The sequence below is a fragment of the Arvicanthis niloticus genome, chromosome 21 (assembly GCF_011762505.2).
Source record: "Arvicanthis niloticus isolate mArvNil1 chromosome 21, mArvNil1.pat.X, whole genome shotgun sequence".
NCBI lineage: Eukaryota > Metazoa > Chordata > Mammalia > Rodentia > Muridae > Arvicanthis > Arvicanthis niloticus.
Window position 1 is genome coordinate 47,153,661 of NC_047678.1, and position 17,575 is coordinate 47,171,235.

At 41.2% G+C, this 17,575-nt stretch overlaps 1 protein-coding gene and 1 pseudogene across 11 annotated transcripts in view; both read right to left on the minus strand.

Moving 5' to 3' along the window:
• Dlgap1 (DLG associated protein 1) overlaps window positions 1–17,575 on the minus strand; it is a 759,724-nt gene that overhangs the window by 416,917 nt on the left and 325,232 nt on the right. The gene's annotated exons all lie outside the window — the stretch shown is intronic.
• On the minus strand, window positions 14,282–16,128 carry LOC117693247 (dephospho-CoA kinase domain-containing protein pseudogene; annotated as a pseudogene).

Sequence of the window (17,575 nt, forward strand, 5' to 3'; positions counted from 1 at the left end):
CGAGACAGGGTTGCTCTGTGTAGCCCTGGCTGTCCTGGAACTCACTCTGTAGGCCAAGCTGGCCTCAAACTCAGAAATCTGCCTGCCCTTGCCTCCCAAGTGCTGGAATTAAAGGTGTGCACCACCACTGCCCCGCTTCACTGATTATTCTGAATTGGTGTATTTTTCAGACATGTCCATTTGACTCTGTGTTTAATGTTTTTGTGGGAGAATACTTTTTTTTTTTTTTTACATGGGATGAATATGTGATAGTTAATGAATTTGAACATACTGATACCTCATGAGTGCTTTTAGATTAGGGTAATCAGATCAGTTTGGAAATGTGTTTCTCAGATGATGAGGTCATTAAAAACGATGCTTCTGTTATGATTCAGGATCAGCTGGTACCCAGATCAGTGACTATACCTTCCCCAGGGAATACAGGATAGAAACACACAGGCACACACCCACACACTCATCACACACAGACACTCACATGTCTCCGGAAGCTTGAAATTCTACCACCAGCAAATTATATACCCTTTGTATAAGATTAGCTCTTTCAATGGCTCCCTGTTAAAATATTCCTAAATAGGGTGTCATTAAGGTGACGGGAGGCAGGGGCTCAATGGATGTCTATTTCCCACTTCTCACAGTGGAGAGAGAAAGAGTGCTAAATTTTGCCTGGAGACTCGCCTCATGCATGACTCAACGCTGAGAGACATCACAAAATATCTAAATAATTTTAAATAGTAACGGGAAGTTTAATAATACACAATTAATCATGTTTATCAGTAGCTAGCATAAAAGAAGAATGAACGTCTTTGGTTTGGGGTTGAAAGTGAGTGCTGTGCCTGGCACTGGTGACTCCCCCCCCCCCCCCCCCATAGTCCATTTTTACCACCTCACAACTATTACTAGCAACCTGGACCCTCCTTTCAATGAAAGAATGATCAAGTTTCAAAATAAAAACATTGTTTTCATGCAACCATAAATAAAATAAGTGCTTGGTTAAGCCTTAGTCTTATTCTATCTTCAGTTAAAAGAGTCTTCATATCTATGTTCATTTTCTAGAAGATTCAATGCCTATAAGTCAAGGCAAAAAACTGCCCTGGCCTCCAGTGGCAGTAGCACCAGCTTGCTAGGTTCAAGACCAACTGGTATACCAGTTAGCTTCTACTGAGCAAGGGCAGCAGCTACATGTTCTTAGGTTTGGCTTAACACTTATCTCCCAGAGGAAGACTTTGGTTTCTAGTTATTATATTACTACAGATTTTTATCCAATACTTATTAGATGGTAGGGACTAGAAGAAATCCCTGAAACGAACTTCTGGTCATTCTGTTCTTCAACTGCTGTGACCAAAACAAGTTTTTTAAAATTTTACCTTCTCTAAGTGATTGGTACTAACCTTTAAAACAAAACAAAACAAAACAAAACAAAAATATGGGACTCAAGATCAGCTTTCAAGAAAACTCTCTTTTTACTATGTTATGCTTGTGTTTTAACCTGATTTTGCCTCAACTGTTAAATATTTTAAAAAATTTAAAATGTACTCCTCAAACAAGCAAATTTAAAATGACCAAAGACCCGAGTTTATAGCATTGTGTCACTGTCAATTCATGGAATGATCCTGTTAAGTTTAGGTTACTTTAACTTTTTTTCTTTTACTTTCTGTCTCATTTTCCACATCTCTTTCCCACCATGTTTGCTTTTCTACTACATTTAAAATATGTCTTGATGTCTACCTTCTGCACACAAACATACATGCCTTTGAAATGTCATGGAGTTTGCTTATATGTATTTCTGCTTACAACATTTTCTATACTATTTTTGAAGTTCTGCACGTAATGTTTAACATGCCCCTAAGCTACTGCGTCTTCTACTCCATCACATGATATGCTCGTTACACACTGGCAAACCTGCTGACTCTAGCAGCCTTGCTGCAAAGCAGCACACATTTTCTTTTGTACCCATAGTGTTTTAAGGGAGACAGCAGCAGTAGTAGAATCTTGCAGTAAAATCTCCAACCCCAATAATCCCGTGAAAATAACACACAACTCCATTATAACATTGATGAACTGCATGCCTAGGTTGGGCAGATCTACCACTACACTACTCTATTCTCCAGCTATAAGATGCCTTGCTACTTGTGGCTTCTCCAGGCCACGTGGTTATTCTCCATCTTCCTTCTACCTCATCTTCCTCTCCTCCTTTCTCTCTCCCCTCTGGAAAACTTCCAGCCCCACCTTCCCCTTCCACTTCCTAATCACAGACTCTAGCCTTTATTTGACCAGTTAAAATGGGGAGAAAGTTCACATGAAATCACCTGAGTAGGTGATCCACTCCTCAAGGGGCAGCCCCTCTTGAGGAAACAAAATTAGCATCAAAATACAAATGACACCAGGGCAATCCACAACAATAGAATGGTTAGACTATTGAGTCCACATATTTAATGCCATAGATCTGGGAGGAATATTTTCCAGCTATGTGAAAGCTCACCCCAGGGTCTCCATATCTTGGTCTTTTCACCAGCACTTGCTATTGGTGCTTTAAGGTTTTTTATTTTTATTTTTTTGACAAATTGGAAATAATATATAGATGGCACTGTGCTGATGCTTTGATGAATACTTTCCTGATTTCCAGGAGCTCTGAGTACATCTTCATGTTTGCTTCTGACTTATGTGGGCTTTTCTTTCTATGACCAACCTAGTCACAGAAGTAGAGACAAATAGAAGAAAGAGCAAACTCTCCTATGCCCCCTTTCTTCTTTCCTTCATTTTCTTTCAGAATACAAGCCATATGGAACATCTTTTCTTTGTCAAAATCCTTTAATACTGGGCAACCTTGGGTTTTCCTGAAGCCCATATACCTTTACTTCCTCCTGTGGTGTTTAGGACACTTATACCCCTATTTGACATGGAACCAGATATTCAAGGAGCATATTGTATTATTCTATTCTTTGGAACTAATTTTTAATTTCAAGGGTAACTTTATTTTCAATGTCTCCCTTGTCAGAAATTAATTCAAAAGATGTTTTGAAGGAGACAGGCACAAATAAATCAATAAGATTATTTTTCTCTGGGAAAACAATCCCTCTTTATTAAAAATTTTCCCTTTTCATTTTCAATTGGTCTTTCTAGAATCAAACATGTTCCTAAAGACCTGAGAATCACAAAAGGTTTTGAAAACTACACGGCTGTGGGCGTAACTGGTTCAATCACACACTTTCTTAGTATGAGTTGGAAGTCTCTCAGAACTCTCTAGGGGATGCAGGACTGGCCCAAATCGGAATGTAGTATTCCAAACTTAGACTTTTTCTTATTATTTTCAATTTCTTTTTGTAGACAAAAAGTACAGACACATATGGGTGGTGCATCGGTCAAACTACATCTTTTAGGTTGGCTGAGACAAATGGTGCCTACCGTAAGAGCTTCCTGTACACTAAGTGACCAGCTGATCTATATTCAAGGGCTTTAGTCAGAAACAAGACAAAGACAGGAGCTTGACAATCACAAAGCCTTACTGAGCACACGACAAGAAAGACCCCGTCCGAGGTCAGTGCGTGAGCCTTGCTTCATATATGTGTCATATGATATATGCAAAGACTCTGTGAGATTAGAGTTGCCAGTACAACCATTTAACTAATGGTAATGGTGGTTTGTCATGGAAGAGTGACAGGCTGAGGTGACACAACTGAGTATTGTACCTCTGTGATCTGAAGACAAAGACTATGCTACTCTATTCTTAGTTCACACCATTCTCATTTTGATCAGATAAACAACAAAACAAAACAACAACAACAAAACCCAAGAAGGTTGAAGTTTTGCGTGACACTCCTACTCCATCCAAGTATTCCTCTTTTTAAATCAGACAGTCTCCAGATGAGGATGACCTTGAACCCCTGGTCTCCTACCTCTACCTACCAAGTGCTGGGATTGCAAGCATGTACCACAGTTGGACTGAATCTCTACCTCCTCAGGCTGATGTTTTCTGAGTTCTGTTTCCTGTTGATAATGACAACATTTTGAAAATAATTCAAGCCATATATGTATGTGACATTTCTTGAATATTTTACATGACCACCAAGGGATTCTTCAAACTGACATTTAAAAATGCCAAGTAAATCTATCGGAAGTATTTTTAGAAAGTGGTTACTTTAATTTGAAACAATTTCTTGCTATAATAAGAGCTGTCTCATCTCTTAAACTGCCAAACACAGGTAGTCATAGGGTAATTAAATCAGAATCTGGCTTTACTTCAGGGAATTGAATCCAAATGTCAAAATATTGCTCGCTCTTCCCGGGCTTTATGGTCACAATAGCTTGACGTGAGCACATGCTGGCGGGTTCTGGGGGCTGCTGAGGTGCCTCCCTTCACACACAGTGAAGAGGCTGTTAAGATGAATGCTCTGATCTCTGCCATTCACACATGTAGACATGCTCACACATGTAGACATGCTCACACATGTAGACATGCTCACACATGTAGACATGCTCACACATGTAGACATGCTCACACATGTAGATGCGTTCTCGTGCTAGTTAGACTGAGTTGATTGCAGTTCAAGATGTAGTAGAGAAACCATGTTAGAGGTCAATTATGGGGCCAAGAACATCAACAAACATCTCTTCTTTGAGCTACACATTCATTCTGAAGACAGAAATCAAGAAGAGCTATGTCAAGAATATAAGGAGCTTCCTGTCTTCTGCTCCCTCTTAACTATTCAGTGAGTACTCAATCCATCCTGTTTAAAAATTCAGGGCAGAACACTAAGACCTCAGAACACACTGCTAAGAAATACTTGGAGGTTAGGTGTTACTGTAAGGTCAAAAACATACCGGGAGGGAACAGACAAGGGAATAAGAATTTTCTAGTCAACAGTCATTCAGGAGACAGAGCTCTGAGTCAGAACAATTCGTTCTGGTTCTCAGGATGAGGAGGTTGTCACACCATTAGACAGCTACCCCTCAGCAGAGCCCACTTTCCTCTTTATGGTTTTCTCGCCACACAGAGACTTCCTGCTCTTGGGTCAGCTGAACGGAGAAACTGCCAGAAAGAAGACATCAAAATCCATTTAATGTTAGTCATAATACGTTTAGAACCACAGACTGAAAGTTGGCCTTTGGTTTTTGAATCAGCCTGAGAGTTTTGTTACTTTCCAAATTCTGGGTACCCACTGCCATTAAGATATGAATGCATGGGTGGAATTTTGTTTTAGCCTTGCAATGAGACTTATCCTGAATAATCCATCTATCTCCACAAGTGCAGAAAAGAGAGTTTTTTTTTGGATCTCACATCACCCCAGCTCCACGATAACATAGCATTCTTCAGGGCTTTGATTTTAATCCATCATATTTACAGATTTCACGGTTGTGAACAAGCCACTCACAGAATAAAATGTTTAGAAAATTTGAATCTGCACAGGCATGAAGAATTTTTCTTGCTGTTCCCTATATTGTACCACCCAATACAATTCCAGTTCATACAGCATTTATACTGCATATTATTATAAATAATCTAGAGGTGATTTTGGACACTGATGTAGACCGAAAGCAAATGCTATGGTGCATCACACAAGAAGAGAAGAGCATCCACAGACTTTCCTCTCTCTTTGGGTCCTAAAACCAATCTGCTACAAATACTAAGATCTGGCCATATTAACTAATGTGGTAAAATCTTTAGTTAAAATGGACACAGTATTAAACTTCCCTCTAAATGTATATCTCTACTATACATTAGTACAGCTCTCAGTGTTGGGAGCCGACTTGTAACAGAAAGCGGCTATCAGCTTTGCAACCATCTTGAGCCATATACCCTGTCAACAGCTTATAACAGCTGAGCACACTCTGATAAACATCTTGTTTATCCCACATAGCTTGTTTTGCTGTTTAGTGCCCACAGCTGCAAGGTGCACGTGGTATCCACGCCTGCAAGGCATGAGGTGTACGAGCCACACCATACACGCCTGTAAGGCACACGTGGTATCCACGCCTGCAAGGCACATGGTGCACGTGCTATCCATGCTATACATGCCTGTAAGGCGCACGTTGTATCTACACCTGCAAGGCACGTGGTATACACGCACCTACAAGGCACGTGACAAAAACCTATAAATACCCCAGATTTCCCTTCAATAAAGGAAAGAAATGGGACTTGATCACACACCCTGTCTTGCCTCCATTCTTTGAGTCTCTTCCCCTTTATCCCCACTCTCTCTCTTGCTAGACCCTGACCTGCAGACCAAAGTGGCAGCTCGGGCCAGGACATTTTGGCACCCAAGCATGGGGCAGAGCGATCTGCAACACAGTGGCCACCAAGCCGGGCAGTACGGGCTGCAACATCTCAGACCTTACTGAGAAAGTTGTTTGTGCAGTGGACAGTTGGTTAATACAGAAAAAAAAATCCAGATGATCAAAGAGAAAGGATAAAATGTCAGTGCAGTGTCCACAAATGGGACATCTGTACGCATCCTCCTCCAAGGCTAGAAGATAATAGCCAGAAGTGAAGAAAGACTGCACATAGACAGTATATTCTGAATACAACCTATTCATGAACCATGACAGTGGTAGAAGAACTGAACAAGATCAAACCAGTAAAAACTACAGCATTGAGGTGGAGGGGCTCACGAGCCCCCACCCATAACTGAGGAGTTACTGGCAGATGCTGGCTTTACTGGGAGGAAGTGTCAGTTTTCTCTAAGGGGGTGTCCCTTGCTAGGCTGACTGCTCTAGTGGATAACTGTAAAACTATAGTACATGAGTAACACAAGATGAAGTGGGTTACTAAGAACAAAGAGGATGTGAATTTGGGAAGGCGTAGGGAAAGGAGTGTGCATCTGTGAGGAGTGGGTGGTGGGCATAATCAAAATGCAGTGTAGAAAATTCTCCAAGAGTTAATTAAATACATTTTAAAAGTAAAGAAAAATATTTGGAGGTAGACAATGGGCGTCAGCATTCTTCTTTGGAAAATGTACTTTTGAAGGTCTGTGCCATAAACCAGCATGTATATGATCAATCATACAATGTTTTCAGAGCTTCAGATCCAGCATTTATAAAAGGAATTAGAATAGACTGCAGTGAGAGGAAATGATATGAAGAACTCACTCACCTGTCCAGAGTGTGGACTGCACCAAAGCACTAAGTTCCCTCACTGACTCTTCTTTGTAGGAGAACGTTCTATAAAGTTATGATAATAAGATTCAATTGCCGCATAAAAATAAAACTTATATGAGTGCAACTTAGAGTTTCATGGATGCAAAAACCTAGCGATTGTAAAATGTAAGACAACAACCCCCGGATGACGCAGACTCCAGTGGTTTGCCTTCAAGCTCAGCAGAGCCAGGAGACCTTGAGTAATAGATGACCTGGAATCTGCTTTCTCCCTCTTGGAACTATACATTTAAAAAAAAAACATTCTCCTGTGGTACCTTCAATATGGCTTTGGTTAAATAGCGTGAGATGGAAGTATCTTCCCCAAATGGCCCTCTGTAAGCCAGTCAAGGCAGTCTATCTACTTCAATGAAAATATAATGGGTAAAATATTTCAGAGTGGAAAAAAATGAGTTTCTTTTCTAGAAAACTGTGAGTGGCAGCATAAAAAACACTAGAAATAAACGTCAAATTGCTATGGAGGGTCTAAAACCTCATGACTCCTCATTTTACCAACAGACTGCCAGTAATCAAAGATGGTATATGGTCAAACAAATTTTTAGATCACATACTATATAAATAAATAGTGTATAGTCTCGTGCATGCGTGAGTGTGTAGAAATGTAAAAAGTACATTTTTAGTATTTATTTATGCAGTGGCGCATAGATGTATATGTGTTGTATGAATGCACTTGCATGTAATGCTGGGTGTCTTCCTCAATTGCATCTCCAACTGAGATCTCAATCTCAATGTTTTGAGACAGGATCTGTCTCTGAACTATGAGCTCACTGATCACAGAGAGACTTGCCAGCAACCGCGGGGATCTTTCTTTCTTGGTTCCAACCCTCAGAGTGCTAGGTTTACAGCCTTGACTCTACAGGCCTAGATTTTAGCCTGGGCTCTGGGGATCTTAACACTCATCCTCATCCTTGTACAGCAAGTTACTTTACTGATAGAGCCATCTCCTCAGGCCAGATATCTGTAACTATTAGTTGTGTCTCTGTGCAAAACCATTAAGAGGAAATATGGAAGCAAATGATGAGATAACGGAACGTACCAAACCCAACATTGCATGTGACCAATAGTGCGACTCTCTTGGAAAGTGTCACCTGCGGTATGCATTGTCACGGTGCATGTCACTGTTTCACTACACATTGGTTTCTGGAATGAGCTGTTGGCAAGATTGGATTTTCCAGATTGCTGAAGTTCAATATTTCGAGAATGAATCCCTTTTGGTAAGCGTTTTTTTAAATTAATTGGTTATTTTATTTATTTACATTTTAAATGTTCTCCCCCTTCCATGTCTCCCCTCTGCAAATCTTCCATCCCATTCCCCCTCCCCTTTGCCTCTAAGAGGGTGCTCTTCCACCCACCACCCACTCCTACCTCACCCCTCTAGCATTTTGTAAGCCTTTGTATTGGAGAGTTTTCTTTAATGTATCTAACTCAATGTTTTAAATACTATTTAACCTTTCTTCTCTCGCTGTCTCATTGTCTTTCTTAATATTTTTCAAGTTACTGTGTTATAAAACGAATTTCTTGAACTTATTCCTTCTGTTTGTGGTTTGTATCCTTTGATCAACATCTCCCGAATTCCCCATGTTATGGGATTTACCTTTCTAAAGCAGCTTTAGTATTTCACACAGTACAATTTTTTTCAGGTTTTTCAATGTCATATATAAATTTTTCTCTTAGAAATCTGAACAATATCTATCTCTCCCTCCCTTTCCTGAATGCGCTGTCTCTCCCTCCCACTTTTCTCTCTCTCCTCCACTTCTCTCTCTATCCCACCATTCTCTCTCTCTTTCTCTCTCTCTCTCTGTGTGCATGAGAGAGAGAGAGAGAGAGAGAGAGAGAGAGAGAGAGAGAGAAATAGATTATATTTTTCTAGTGCATTTATTAATGGATACTTTGTTCAATTCCATGCCTTGGTTATTGTGTTGCAATTAATATGAAAGTGAAGATACTTCTTGGAAATAGTGACATAAATTCTTTTTGTTACTTGTCCTGTGGTCAGATCATTGGAGAGTATAGTCATTCTCTGTTTGTGTTTTTGATAACGGCAACAGTAACTTATATTCCTATCGCCAGTGTACCGTCCTATTCTTCACATGATGTTAACCTGTTTTCAGTGACTTAGTTATCACTGAACAAATGTTAGCATTCTTTCTAGCAGTCGAGAGAATTGCTAATGCTGAGTTCTTAGTACTTGTCATCCAGCCCACTATTGATATGTATTTTTCTCTCGCTTATGGCAGAGCTGTCCTCACTTGTCATCTTCTCGACAGGGTGCTCCTGAGAGGTCCTGTTTAAATGTGCTGCTCTCCCTTCATACCCCCTCTCTCTGATTGGTTTGCTCCAAGCCAGTCTTTCCTCAGCAGCATGCACTGCCTTCTAACTCAAACCAATGTTATACTATTTCTTGTTTTACTCCTCAGACTAGAATGAAAAAAGACTTTTAGTTGGTGGTGATTTATTTTTTTTATCTGAAAAAAAAAAAGAAAGAAAAGAAAAGAAAAACAAAGTGTCCTTAGTGGTAGACTCAGGGAAAACGAAAGGCTTTGAATGAGTATTTGTGTAATGTATCACTCTGTGACTAAACCTGGACAGACATTCAATATCTGTGTGACTGAGGTGTCACAACAGTGTCCTTCTCAGTTACCTTAATTTTTCTTGTTCTCAGTCATCTGCAGGCACCTGTGGTCCAAACATATTGACTAGAACATTCCAGAAAAATAATCCTAAGTGGGGCTGGTGAGACGGCTCAGCAATTAAAAGTATTGGCTGTTTTTTTTTCCAGAGAGCTTAAGTTAGGTCAGAGTGCCCATGTTGGGCTGTTCACAATTGCCTGTAACTTGCCGAGGGTGGGCATCTAATACCCTCTCCTGATCTAAAGGACATGTACACACAATCACACATAGGTACATAAATAAAAAGAAATCTTAAGAATTTATAAGTTTTAAATAAATTCGAGTACTGTATGCTGTTGTAAATATTTTGTAATTATTGTTATATGTCTATTTTGTGTCTAATAAACAAATTAAGTTTTACCTTAGGTAATATTCAAAGGAGAAAAACATATGCACAGTGGGAGACTCTCTGGCTTCAGGTATCTGTTGGCATATTGGAATGTGTCCTTAAGGAGGGTGGGAGGGACAACTGTACAATACTCAGAGATAAGTGGATTCATCAATTAATTTATTTTCTGTTGTAATTGCTGAATAAAATCTTCTGGTTAGAAACAAAAAGTTGCAAAATTTAGTTCTTTGCTCTTTAACAAAAGTCAGTTACCTGTCAGGTGGGAAATATCATACATGTTACAGATATATTTCTGTCAAACTACCAAAAGCATTGGTGGCCATGCTATTAATGAAATTACATCTCACCTAAACTCGGTGACCTACTTATGAAAACCCATGTACATGTGACCCCTGTGGGTACACAGTCTGCCCGTCGGGGCCCTCTCCCATTCAATAGAGAGCTAAAGAGGCCTCTTCAAAGATCTTGGTCAGAAATCCACAACAGTGTTTGTCAAAGAACCACTTGTCGGAATCTCAAAGGTTTTTGGGATATTTTGAGGAGCAATTTTTAGCGAGTTATATAAAAGAACTTTACAACAGTGAGTTTCAAAGGAGAATGAATCTTTGAGGTATCTGTTTGAACATAGCGACAATTTAACAAACTTCAGACACCCCTTAGAGTTTGTAGAGTGGGCGGTAAATGGGAGCATCCTGACTCATTAAGAACATTGTGAAGTAATTTGCTGACTAGAAATTGCTGCTTCATTTAAAATGATCACTATAAAGACTGCAGAGCAACTTAGAAAAATTGTATGAAATAATATTAAATTATTCACATATACAAAGCCACATGTGGTAGCTGCAGCCATGCAAAATATGCAATTTTTTCTAAAGACTCTGTGAATAATAATAAAATGATTCCTTTTCTGTATTTTTGTAGTTGGAAATTAAATATTATAAGGGATAAAGTTCTAGAACAAAATATTGATCATGGTACATAAGTGATAGTTGATCAAACATAACTCAAGACAGTTTGCTTAGGATGGAAAATTATTACTGGCTGCTTCAGACTTGCATGTGAAAGGGATTTTCTCTCCAGATCTTCAGGTGAGGAGCTGCACCATTTAAAAACAAAGGGACATAAAACATAACGTTTGAAGATTCAAGACAGACTACTTAATTAAAAGCTCTGAGAGTTTACGTAGAGAAATGAATGACTTAATGAGTCTTAGTTGAGTTTTCCCTGATATTATTCTGACATCTGCCATTTTTCTTTTTCCCAGTCTAATTACTAATTTCCTGAGGAGCTCGTGATGCACCATAGGGACAGGGCAGCACCATAGGGACAGGGCAGTACCATAGGGTCAGGGCAGCACCATGGGGACAGTGCAGCACCATAGGGACAAGGCAGCACCATAGGGACAGGGCAGCAAGCACACACTCACGTTAGATTTTCTTCTATGAGTTCCTGAACAAAAGAAAGGAAGAAGCTGAGTGTCTTGAACCACATTGCTTTGTGTTTGAAAGCAGTTAAGATAGACTGACCTACATCAAAACATTGAGTCAGTCTGTAGAGTTTGGAAAGAGAGAGGCATTAAGTAGGGGCCATTCATAGAGACCTTTCATGGCAGGACTGCGTTACAGACGGAAACAGTTGCATGTATGCCATTCTGCTTGGAAATGAGCCACTTGGAAATCAAAGTCTTAGGGCTTACATAATGGAGTTAGAGTGACCAGGGGGGATTCTGAGCCCTTGTATTCCCATGGTTCCCTGTGATGGGTCTCAGTAAGGTGTAAGCCCCTGTGTCCATCCTCCGCCTACAAGATTCTGGATGGCTCAGGTCTTGGCGGTCACCTGTGGATCCAGAATGGCTGGAACTTACTTGGTGTTTAATAGATGAAAGCACATTTAGTTGGTGAGAGAAAGGCCAAATGTATCTGTGAATCAATGCTCTTATACTTTACAAGCGTATTGGAGCAGATGAATTCAACATTCTTTCCCAAGTGCAGGTAGTAAGAGAAACAATTAAGAAAAGCAAGCCTTGGGGGCTGGAGAGGTGGCTCAGAAGTTGAGAGCACTGACTGCTTTTCCAGGAGTCCTGAGTTCAATTCCTAGCAACCACATGGTGGCTCACAACCATCTGTAATGGGATCTGATGCCCTCTCCTGGTGTGTGTCTGAAGACAGCCACAGTGTACTCATATGCATTAAATAAATAAATACGTAAGTAAGTAAATAAATAAATAAATAAATAAGAGCAAGCCTTAGATAACTCCACACACTATTAGGTTGACAACTACATGCATAGTACTTCCCAGCCTTTTACTATTATTTCTCTGGTTTTAAAAGTTCATATATATTCTTAATTCCATTATTTATGAAATATTTAATCATTATAGATAAAGCTGATATGGCTCTAGGCTAGAAATCTCAGAAACAAGTTTGGCACACCAAACCGCTTTCTTTACAGTCTTCTGAGTCTAGGAAACAGACTGTACATATATCTTTCAGGAACTGAAGAGGACTCCACAGAACAGCATGCACGAAATCCTTCAATTTTCTCCTACCGACAGACTCCTGTGATACTAAGATTCTTGCATAAATATCTTTAATTGCCAAATCGGATCTTTTTCCTTAGTCATTTGGGTAAAAAAGGTATTTCTCTTATTTTTCACTTTTCTGATTAATATAGAATATTAGCACTTTTGTGTATAGATGGTGCTATGCAAATATATATCATTGAGCTACCCACCCATAGCCACAAATCATGTCTCACGTGCTACTTATCCCGAATTAATTTAAGTCAAAATATATGTAGCCATATCAAAATCATGCTAGTGCATAAAAACACAAGTCAGTAGTATAACTTATCTAATTCTGTTGGCTTAGTCTAAGCAGAAATGTGCCTTCAAGTATTCCTGAATGTAGCTGTCAGTCCAGGAAACCTTTAAAAAGACTTCCAGTTTTATGTACTGGCTTTATAGTCTTCAGGAAGGGTAATGCTTTCACCCTGTCAGCACAACTTTCAGGACAAATGACCAATGCTCTGAGGAAACATTGCTTCGTCCACCTTTGTCAGGGAGTCTGCCCTCACAGACGCACCTGCTTTGTGAGAGCCATTGAGTCTATACCACCATTACTGTGGTCTCTGTCACAACGGGGAGCCATCCAAGCAGTCAGCGTGCTGCCACTGATAAACTTAGCATCGCGGAGATGGTCAACTTTCAAATGCTTCAGACTTCACCCTCAGTGCTAGGATACACACTGCACCGCAATTTAAACAAACAGGAGTCTTCTGTAGCATGGCCATGATTAAAGGGCACGTGACTACGGTGGCCTAATTGGAAAAAGTTAACTATTGACTTACACGACATAGAACACACACATTTCCCTCCTGCCTCGTCTTTAAAGGCAAAAGTGAATAGTGCGAACAGCATCTGAGTAAAGGAGAGTAAGCAGAGAGCCACCTAGGTATGGGCAAGCTCCTTTGAGCATCTTCCCCGTTTCCTTCCATTTGAAGACTACATCTTTGTGATGAATAGCTTTAGAACACGGTTATGAAGTTGAAACTATTACATGAAGGAAACATATCTTCCTTATTATTTTAAAGCCATATTTGTCACAGACAATTAAGCACTTGCAAAAGACATAGATTTGCTTCTATTTAAGAAAAATGCCGCTGACAAAGCAATATGTATTTCTGCTTAGGCTCATGAGTAGTTTGCTTTTTTTTTTGTTTATGCTGCATTAAAGTAACTTTTCTATTGTTAAGCTTGAAATTTTTTTCTATTTTTTTTGTTTGTTTTTTTGTTTTTTGTGTTTTGTTTTGTTTTGTTTTTTGAGACAGGGTTTCTCTGTGTAGCCCTGGCTGTCCTGGAACTCACTCTGTAGACCAGGCTGGCCTCAAACTCAGAAATCCGCCTGCCTCTGCCTCCCAAGTGCTGGGATTAAAGGCGTGCGCCACCACCGCCCGGCTCTATCTTTTGTTTTAAGTCCAGTTTAATTTACTGAGCACCAGTGGAGAGCAGACCGTTGTACACTAGGGCACAGAGACTAGTCAGCCCTGCTACCTAAAGGTGTACAGTCTAGGAGAAATTAGTGTCTTGTTTTGTTCTACCTTGGATTATGACGAACTATAGAAGGGTGATATTTAGAGCACCTGACTCATCCTGGGACTGCTGGTGCCTGACATGGGGCCGCAGAGATTCGTACTGCAGGGCAGGGAGTGTCTAGGGGAAGGCACAGAAGTAAGATAGCATAGGGCCCAGGCAATACCAAGAGCACAGAGCTCAGACAGTAGTGGAAGATAGTGGCAAATGGGAGTAAAGTCCCTTTAGAAGATGCATCTCTCTGAGAGCCCTGGCCCAGCCTAGCCACAGCCTAGCCACAGCATCCTCCAGAGAGGATCTACACTGCATCCTGGCAAAAGGCTTCAACCCAGGAGATAGCGCCGATTGAAGGAGAAGCCCTTCAGTCTAGAAGGATTTGTGTGGTCCATTAGAGAGGCTGTAGCCATGATGGGGTAGGTGCTCTGAGAAGGCTCATGGCCAAGACACTGTCTCCACATAGTGGTAACCACAGGCAGGGTTACAGAGACTGTTAACTGCTTTTTTCTTCTCATTGTGGATACTGTTCTGTAGGTGGTACCAGGAGAAGGAGGGCACAATGGAGTACATATTAATAGTTGGCTTCTTTTTGCCCTCTGAGTCCCAGATGCATGCCAGAGCTAGCCCACCACAGAGGCCAGTCCCAGTGTCAGAGTGAATGTAGTGTTGAGGACATGGGACCTGGCTTAGGTCTCCAAGGATAAGGAAGCTATGGCTTGCTGCCTTGGTCTGCTCAGCTAGGGTGAAGGTAGAGGGAAAGGGAAAGGCAGCAGAGGAGGCTGGCAGTGCCCACTGGGAATCTGAGCCTCAGTGGCAGGTACTCCATGGAGTGTTCCAGCCTGGCATGCAAGTTCCAAGTTCTCTAGAACATGGTTGGTCTTGTAGGCATTGTCGTTCAGGGGGCATTCATCCTTGCCTTTGTGTCTTCTTGGTTTAGGTTGTTCCATGCCAGTTGTATGTCTTGGTTGGAGTATACCACAACGGTGTCCTTCATGTACCCAAACAGTAGCTGTATGTCTCCATTGTAGTATATCCCCACTGTGTCCTCTGTTTCAGCCTGAGCTGCCCCAAGCTTTGGGGGGCCAAAATGTCCCGGACTGCTTTGCTGCTCTGGTCCGAGGGTCAGGGTCTAGCAAGAGAGAGGGTGGGGGAAGAAGGGAAAGAGACTGGAAGAATAGAAACAAGCCAGAAGGTCTGCAGTCAAATCTCCTTTACTATCTCCATAGACTATATTGACTCTCTTGCAATTGACTCTTTTGCAAGAAAATCCTGGGTATTTATAAGCAGAAGCAGGGGAACACAACTGAAGATATTCTACCATGTGCACCATGCAGCTGGGGTCACTAAACAGCAAAACAAGCTATGTGGGATAAACAAGATGTTTATCAGAGTGTGCTCAGCTCTTGTAGGCTGTTGAAAAACAAGTCTCTTGTCAGGGTATATGGCTCGAGATGGCTGCAAAGAATAATAGCTGCTTTCTGCTAGAAGTTGGCTCCCAACAGTCCTCCATGTCCCTGAGCAGCTTCTTGGTCTCAAAAAGGAGGGGAATGTCCAGAATCACATGGTGGTTCCTTGGAGAAGATATGTATAGATCTCCTCCATCATTTCCTTGCCGATCTCTGGGTGGGTGATGGAGTTGAGTAGCTGGTTGAAGATCATCAGGTCTCCAAGGACCTTCTGGCCAATGCTGCCATTCTCCAGCAAGCCATCGGTGCCAAAGGCCTCTACAATACACCGTTGGGCATGATATCCTGGCTGAATGGTGTGCCGGGCAATGAGGTCTGCATCAGTCACAGTACAACTCAGCTGCTGGAACACCTGATGACAGAGCTCTTGTCTGAGGCAATGTCTCTCACTAGGCCCACTAGAAACATCTTCCCAGGGGAGAGAGGAGATGGGCAGACTAGGGACCAGGAAGCACTGGATAGTAGGCACACTTGCCAATCAGCTGCTCTACCAGGCTGGGGCTCAGTCTTGGTCTTAGTCTCGGTTGCTAGCCCAAGCTCTGCAGACCTTACTGGTTGGCTTGCTGCCATAGGCCTGATGCTCTTCTGATCCCTGTGGGCACCAGGCATACATGTGGCACACAGACAGATAATGTAGGCAAGAATACATACACATAAATTAAAAACAAACTTTTCTACATCACATTTTATTTATTCGGCAAATATAACTGATTCAGTTACGGATCCAGGGAAAATACTTGGGATGGTTTTAGAGAATGTTTTACACTAGTTCAACGGAGAATATAGCCTTAAATTCCTCCAGCCCCCTCCATTAACAGTCATTCTCTGACAGTGTCAAAATAATGTGTGAGAAAGACTAAGAGCAAGAGACTATGTTCTGGTTTGGGTTCTAACACTAGGCAGCTATGTGACAGTGAGATTTTTTTTCCCAACAGCGTCTTATTGAATAAAATAAAGGGTTGGGATAGTACTGAAGGATATGAACTCAACTTCAACTCTAGAGCTCTTAGATGAAGGATTTCGAGTGGTTTTTGAAACCCTAGTTTATCTGATCATTTGGATCCGTTGTCCTTTGTCTCCGAGCCAGGCCGACACAGTTACCCACCCAATGGATATGGCATTTCCAAATCATGCAAGCCTCCAGGACTGGTCCATTTACTTTTATGCACCGTGGACAAAATATTCTTTCGATCGTGCAATTAAGGGCCAGAGAAAAGTACATGGAGACTTCATGTTCATAACTTTGAGCTTCTGAAGAATTCTTCAGAAATTTATTTGCTAAGGGTTTTGGGAATAGCATGTGAAAAATCACACTTTAGAATGTCATCTCATCCTCTACTCTCTTAAACTCAGTTGCAGGCTTCTCTGGAAGGGCTTTGCCTCCTCCATCCCTAGATGCTGCACGAGACTCCCCAGGCTCTGTCTTCTGTATTGCCTAACCCTTCTCATGGCACCCCTCTGATGCCTAAATATTGTTCTCCAACTTACTAATGGACTTCATATATTAGTAAATGTCTTCTCCTTCACTGAAGTTACAGAATCTGGATTCTGCATAATTAAGGAGAGTCCTTTTTCGGCTGCCCCTTAGCAGTGGTTCTTAAAGGCTCCAGCCTGTGGTAGCCAACCAGCTCTTTGGTCAAGTGAGATGTGTGATAGATAGAGAGCAGAGCTGGAACTAGACAGGTGTTACTCAGTGCAGAAGATATGAGTCCTGTTTCTGGGACCCAGTTCCAAACACCCCAGCTCTCATAAATCACAAAGGAGTCCAGAGAAATCCGATGTTCTGATGGTTTCTTCCCTTTATTTTAGGTGACTTCATTTCTTATTTGACCAGGAGCAGAGCATGCACATTAAA